Genomic DNA, 8267 nt, shown 5'->3' on the forward strand with positions numbered 1-8267 from the left:
GGTGTCGCTAACTTGTTAGCGATAACTATTTATCCAAGTTTATAGCTATTATTTATGGTTTTGTATACTAGTTTTGTGGCTTTTCGTACTATATATCTATTGTTCAAACTTATGAATTGCTCACCAACCTTTGTGTTGATAAACTTTATTTTATGAAATGTTACAGGTTTGCATCTAGGTTGATTATGGAGTTCGGTGAAGAAAACGTCACAAATACCGTTAGGATATTAGCAAAAATGAACAATATTTGATTTGCTATATTTTGTTGTATTTGAGTTATGAATATTTGGTTATGTGACATTTTCGATGTTGTGAAATGAAATGAGTTTGTTAAATATTGTCGCTTTAAATAGTGTCATGCGCTTATGAGCAATCGTTTCACCCCGACATGTTCCGCCGCCTTTGGTCGGGGTGTGACAAAGACACACACGGGCTAACTAGTAAACGCTAAGCTAAGACGACGACATGACATGAAACTAATACTAAAAATAAAATGTATTAACATTTATTATCTATATTTTAAGGATATTATGTTTTCTACTTTTTAAAACTTGAAGCATAAATAAAAAAAATATTTACTGATTTTTGTTTATATTGTTTGCTTATTATTTTGTTTTTATTTTCTTTAAATTCGGTTAGGTTAACGGGTTTGATTATTAACCTAATTGGGTTGACCGATTATTAAATCGTACGAACTTGACATAAGCATTTTCGAATGGGTATGCGGATTGTAGATCAAATCTATAATATATATAAACGAAAACATAAAAATCCTACGTGTTGCGATGTGGTCGCTCCCCTTTTTTTGGAGTCACTAGAATTGCTTGATTTTTTATATGGAGGCTTCTCATACATTTGACTCGAAATCACGGGTATGGGTCTTACCAAACCTAGGTATTCCTTAAACGGGTTATAACATCTCATTAAATAAAAAATTATTCTCACCAAATTATTGATGTGAAAATCCTATAAAATAGGATATAATAAAAATTATTATATGATTTTTTATAAGATATATAATTAAGAAACAATTTTATAGTAAAAAAAATAAGCGGGTCTTGGGTCTCACCAAACCCATATAACTTTTAAACCGGGTTATAACATCTTAGTTATTTGTGAAACCATTTTATCATCAAACTCTATTATAATTTTTCTTACAATAAATAAAATTAAACTCAAAAAATATATAAACATTAAAACGAGTAATGTAAAACAACCTCCGCAATACAGGGAATAAAAACGAGTATTGTATAATTTTTGAAGTAAACAGAAATCAAAATTCAACCTTCACTATTGTTCAAGAGTTTTATTTGAAATGTGCTAGTTACAATCATTACAACCCAAAGGCAACTATTACATTGTTACCATGAAATTTATAACATAACCCAACACTACATATTATACTATATATTAAAGCAAAACTCCTTGCTACAGCTACAGTATAACTTTAGCTTTATGTATATTCAGCCCTCTGCTTTTAAAGGAAATCAGTTTTAGCCCTTGGCTTGCTACAGTATAACTTTAGCTTTATGTATGTTCAACCCTCTGCTTTTAAAGGAAATCAGTTTTAGCCCTTGGCTATTATTGTATTACAATATCAAAGGAATGTTCATGTACTTTAAACAACTTTTGCATATAAGTTAATCTCAAATAGTCAATACCCTAGGAATGTGATTTTTTGTGTACGTAATTTAAGTGTTGCAGACAACTTTTGTATATAGATTAACCTTAAATAGTCATATGCTAAGAATGTAAATGTAATGTCTAATTATGAATCCTATGCCGCAACACCCTTTTTTGTGTTGAAATGATAGTCATTACGATGGATTTGTGTACCTGCGTTGTGATATTCATGTCTGTCCGGCGCAACGAGCCGGTGCAACCACTAGTTAATATTATCGGTCGATAAAAAGCTATAAACCAAAGTATCTATTACATGCCCCTTGATTATCGTATATTTCCTTAAAAGCCCCTCTTTCTTAAACCCTGCCTTCTCCAACACCCTTTGAGACCCAATATTCTCAACATGAGTAAACGCTTGCAACCTTATTATTTCCGGGAAGTCCATCAACACCTACTTCACAGCCATCTTCACGGCCGCGGTCGCAATCCCCTACCCCCAGTACTTAGCCGCCACACCATACCCGATAACCACCTTATGTCCGTCATCATAGAAGTTGACACAAACCCGATTGAGCGATCATCTATGCATATTGACCGGCGCCAACGATGGGGCATGCATACGTCCTTGATGAAAGTCAACGCTTCGTCTCGGGTTCTAAGTGTTTCCCACCTGAGGAAACGGGTTACCTGCTCGTCGCCAGCGAATTGGAGGAGGTTGTCGGCGTCGGAGAGTCTGAATGGGCGGAGGGTGAGGTTGGTGCACGGAGGTGAAGGGTTCATGGTGGAGGTGGTGTGAGGATACACTAATTGGTGTAATGGAGCAGGTTGTTATAGTGCATTATTAGCAATTTTTAAATTAAGATTATTGATAAATGATAGTTATCTAATATTTTAATCTTCAATAATTGCTATTCATATTTGGCATATTTCCTTCTTTTGAGTAGCAAAGTAACGCAACTGAAGTCGGAACAACTAGGGGTGAGCAACTTAACCATCATAATCGTTACCGAACCATAACCGACATAACCGAATCGATTTTGACCAATAACCGACACAACCAGTGGGTCGGTTCAATGAATTTTTAAAAACAGCCAAATACGGGTCGGTATTGATTAAAGATAATTCCATAACCGCTATAACCGAACCGACCCATTTATTTAACCAACAATATGTTTTATATGTTTGGGATTAACTTCCGCCAAACATTTTGTTGGAATATATCATTTTTGATGTTTGTGTTCGATGTTTGTTATCAAATTAGTCGAATTTCATTGTTGGATTATATAACGTCATTCTTTTTTGAATATTTGGTTTTAATATTATGGATTATATACATTGTTAGATTATGTCGTGTCATTTTTTGTATTAATTGATACCAAACTTTTAGGCCTAGTTACATTGTTTTGATTACGGTTAACCGACCCATAACCGACTCACTATACCTTACAAAACCGATTAACCAAAACCGCCATAACGGGTCGGTTATGGTTATGCCTATCCATTAACCGACATATCGGTTATGGTTATGGGTTTGACTCAAAACCACCATAAACCGACACATGCACACCCCTAACAGCAACAGTACGTTGTCGGACAATGATTTTTGAAGTTTTTTTGATAGACATTTAGTTTGTATAACTTTCAAATCTTGTCCCTACAACTTATTATCGGAAAAAGTGTTGTCGGTTTAGCTTCGTCTAAAAAATAATAAAAATTAAAGATATGTTGTCGGGATAGATTACCCGATTTATTCTTTAACTAGTTTTTATCCCCTATATTACGGGAGTTGTTTTATATTGTTTGTTCTAATATTTATTTATTTTTTGAATTTATATTTTTTTTGTATGAAAGTTAATAATATACTTATGATTTGATGATAAATTGTTTCACAAATAAATGAGATGTTATAACCCGGTTTAAAAGTTATATGGTTTTGATGAGACCTAAGACCCGTTTATTTCTTTAACTATAAAATTGATTTTTTAATTATAAATAATATTTATGAAAGTTAATAATATACTCATGGTTTGATGAGACCCAAGACCCGTTTATTTTTTTTACTACAAAAATGGTTTTTTAATTTAAATAATATATATATATTTTAAAATTAATAAGATATTAATTTTTAGTATATCTTATTTTATAGGATTTTTACATCAATAATTTGGTGAAAATAATTTTTAATTTAATGAGATGTTATAACCCATTTAAGGAAATCTGGGTTTGGTAAGACCCATTTCCATTAATTCGGGTCAAATGCATGAGAAGCCCCCATTTAAAAATCAAGCAAATCTGGTGACTCCAAAAAAAAGGGAGCGACCACATCGCGACACGTATGATTTTTATGTTTTCGTTCATATATATTATAGATAAAATGATAAATAATTTAAAAAATTTTGAAAAGGTATGCCGACATGTCGTTGGTATAGTTACATGAATAAAATAATTTTTAAATCTCTACCGACAACATGTCGGTTTAGTTAAATGAATAACATAATTTTTAAATCTCTGCCGAAAACATGTAGTCGACAGGGGCGGAGCTTAGTTGGGGCCAGGGGTGGCCCCGGCCCCTTCGTTTTTTCGCTCGGTAGTGTAAACTTACTTTTTTCCGGGCGAAATTTTTTATACATAGTGTTTTTACCCGTTTTCGATTGAAATTTTGAGCTCGCCCCCTCGTTTTTTTGCTCGGTAGTGTAAATTTATCCTTTTTTGCCCGAAAATTTTATACATAGTATAAATTTACCCGTTTCTGACCGAAATTTTGAGACCGGCCCCTTCGGTTTTTGCTCGGTAGTGTAAATTTATCCTTTTTTGCCCGAAAATTTTTATACATAGTATAAATTTACCCGTTTCCGACCGAAATTTTGAGACCGGCCTCCTCCGTTTTTTGCTCGGCAGTATAAATTTATTCTTTTTCAGCCGAAAATTTTTTATACATAATGCAAATTCACCCGGTTCTGGCCGAAATTTTGATCCCGCCACCCTCTAGTCTATGAATTTTTTTCTACATATTGAGTTCGCCCCCTCTCGACATATATGTCCAAGCTTCGCCACTGGGACAACATGAAGTCGGTATAGTTAAATGAACACATTAATGTTAAAATTTATACCGACATGCTATCGGTATAAGGTAATGCCTATTTTACTACTATAAATATACCGATGATATGTTGTCGGCATAGAATATAAAGTTAATTTGTTCATTTAGTTATACTGACGACATGTTGTCGGGATACGTTTTTAAAAATATTTTGTTCATTTAGTTACCGACGACTTGTCGTCGGTATATGGTCAACATAATTCAGCTAAATTTGTGCTATATGGTCAACATAATTCAGCTAAATTTGTGCTATTTCCCTGATTTTGACATGTTTTTTTAGCTAATTCCAAAACACTAAAATAAAATTTTAAAATACACAATTTATATAATTAAATTATCCTACATCAAACATACGATATTCAACACATCAAGTTGTTCAAAACACAAAAAAAATAGTTATGCAAATGAAACGTAACTAAAATGTCATTGTCCTTGTTTAATCATCACTTTCATCATCAGACTCATAAGGTTGATGTTGTTGCCATTGTTTCTCTGTATCTTCGAGTTTTTTTTGTCAAACTCGTGCGGCATTTTTGCAAACATCTCCTGCATCTGAGTTTGATGTTGGTGTTAGATTTTAGCTTTTAATCTTTCTTGCAAATCTCGTTGTGATGATTTGGAGGAAGAGATAATTACAGGTACAACGGGTGATGCGACCCTTCATGCAATATGTCCAATCCCCTGTTGATGCCCGCATGATTCACCAAAAACTTTTCAAAAATCTTCATCCTCACAATAGTTCTCATCACCCAATTCAGCTTGAATTCTTTGTGTTTCCTCTCTAAGTCGTTCCAAAAATAATAAACAAAATATATGCTCATTTTGGCCCGAACACACGTTAGTTGACCAAAATATACAAGTTTTGGTTGAAATGGGTAATTTTGACCCATTTGAACCAAAATTCTCATATTTTAAGTTATTTAAGTGTGTTATGCTCATTTTGGTCCGAACACTTTAGTTGTCCAAAGTATATAAGTTTTGGTTGAAATGGGTAATTTTGCCTGATTTGAACCAAAATTATCATATTTTAAGTTGTGATATGCTCATTTTGGCCCGAATACACTTTAATTGACCAAAATATATATGTTTGGGTTGAAATGGGTAATTTTGACTCATTTGAACCAAAACTCGCATATCGAGTTATTTAAAGAGGATTATGCTCATTTTGGCACGAGCATACTTTAGTTAACCAAAATATATAAGTTTTGGTTGAAATTGGTAATTTTGAATCATTTGAACCATTATTCTCATATTTTGAGTTATTTGAAGTGTGTTATGCTCATTTTGGCCCGGAAACATGACCAAAATATGTAAGTTTTGGTTGAAATAGGTAATTTTGACATATTTGAACCAAAACTCGCATATTTTGAGTTATTTAAAGTGGATTATGCTAAAATTTTGGCCTGATCATACTTTTATTGACCAAAATATTTAAGTTTTGATTGAAATGGGTCATTTTGACCAACTGAACCAAAACTCGCATATTTTAAGACGTTTAAAGTGCGTTATGCTTCTTTTGACGTCAGCACACTTTAATTGACCAAAATATTTAAGCTTTTGTTGAAATTGGTTATTGATATACATAAAATTATACATTTTTTCAGCATCAAATAATCTTTAAAAACTGCAATTTCTATCAAATAACATAGCACAAAAGGCTACTTATCATAATAAAATGTAATTTCAGGTGAAACCAAGCCCCAAACAAAGAAACAAGTGTAACACCCGAAAATATTATATTAATCGAGTTGAGTATGAAACACGAAATGTAACTAGGATAATATTCAACCTAGTTAGTACTTAAGTTAATAATGGTGAAATATTTATATATTTCAAAAAGTCTTAAACTAGATAACTTATTAATCATGAGGGGTTGAAGTTGTCAAGTTGTAAAGTATAAACATTAAAACGTAAAATAAATTAAAACACACACTTGGTGTTGTGTGTGTGTGTATTGATCAGCAGGGAGAAGAACAAGAGGGGAAAACCCTTGTTCTTCAAATTCTTCAAAATAAAAGGAAAATTGGGTAATAAAACCGTGCATGTGAGCAAGATTGTGCTCATCTCAACTTGGTGAACATAAGGTATGTTCAAATATCTTCAATTATGAATAACCACATATATGTGTTAGAATCACCACATATATGTTGAATAACATGAAATTGAGCATGTATATGTGTTAGAATCACCACATATAACTTGTATGAATTATGATTAGTCTAGCATTAAATGTTTAAGGCTAGGTTATTGACCGCACACCAAGTGTTTGATGAAAATCTGGAATGAAACTTGAATTGTGCTATATAATATAGAAATCCGTCACTTTTGACAGATTTAAATAGTTAATTTGTAGAGCGCGTATCTCACTCGTCATTAAGAGTTAGAGGACGGGCCTTATATCGTTGGAAAGGTCTATGTGTCTATTTCAATTCATATTTGATCATGGAAGTCTAAATAGGATCGGAAGTTGTCCAAAACAGTAGACCAAAGTGACTAGTCAGGATATAAAACATGCTGACTGGGAATATTTATGCTTCTGTCCTGATTTTGTAAATATCATATAAAATCATAGAAAAATAGTTAGTGGGTGTTCATTATATGCTTGAAAAGGTATTTGAGTTCCCTATGATCCATCTTTGAACATGTTGAACCAGTTCGGATGTTACATGGGTCAAAATGGCTGATTACAGCAGCGATATAAGAAATCGCTGCACATTAATAAAGATATTAGTAATCGAGTAAACACATAAGATTGCATATACTTGCATTAGGCATGATGCATTGATTGTAGAGAACTAATAAAACTTCATGTGACATACTTAAAGTGTCTAAAGGACTTGCAAATGGTTTGTATGAGTATTTACACCATTGTATGTAATGATAGGAAAATATACATACCTATGAGCAGTTTGACTTTTAAAAGTGAAACTGACCAAAGAACTAGTGTTTTAATAAATTGGTATATATGATTCCATAGGATTTTGTGGTCATGTTATATAATGACTAACCCGACAATCTTGTGGAAATTGGACAAAGTTTGATCTTGTCAAGCTAGGTGGAGGCTTGGATAAAACGGGTCAAACAAGCTAAATGAGTGCACGGGAGTTCTAGTTAGCAAAGAAAGGTAAGTGACTTTGTTCACTTCAAATTATAAGCTAAAGTTTCTTGTCAAATTATAATATTGCTTAAATGACTAACAAAAGAATGAAATGTTAAGAAAACTCAAGAAGGGTAGTTTATGTGTATTAAGGTACAACCCGGGATTGGGTTGTAATCTTTAATGTTATGCATTGATTGTAGAGAACTAATAAAACTTCATGTGACATACTTAAAGTGTCTAAAGGACTTGCAAATGGTTTGTATGAGTATTTACACCATTGTATGTATTGATAGGAAAATATACATACCTATGAGCAGTTTGACTTTTAAAAGTGAAACTGACCAAAGAACTAGTGTTTTAATAAATTGGTATGTATGAGTCCATAGGATTTTGTGGTCATGTTATATAATGACTAACCCGACAATCTTGTGGAAATTGGACAAA

The 8267-nt window shown here is 32.7% G+C and overlaps 1 pseudogene; it reads right to left on the bottom strand.

Annotated features, from left to right (window-relative positions):
* Nucleotides 1–1885: 1885 nt before the first annotated feature.
* LOC143553417 (uncharacterized) lies at nucleotides 1886–2463 on the bottom strand (annotated as a pseudogene).
* Nucleotides 2464–8267: the final 5804 nt, after the last annotated feature.

The sequence above is a fragment of the Bidens hawaiensis genome, unplaced genomic scaffold, assembly GCF_021521415.1.
Source record: "Bidens hawaiensis isolate Kalapana, Puna unplaced genomic scaffold, B.hawaiensis_p1.1 tig00017236_1, whole genome shotgun sequence".
Lineage (NCBI taxonomy): Eukaryota > Viridiplantae > Streptophyta > Magnoliopsida > Asterales > Asteraceae > Bidens > Bidens hawaiensis.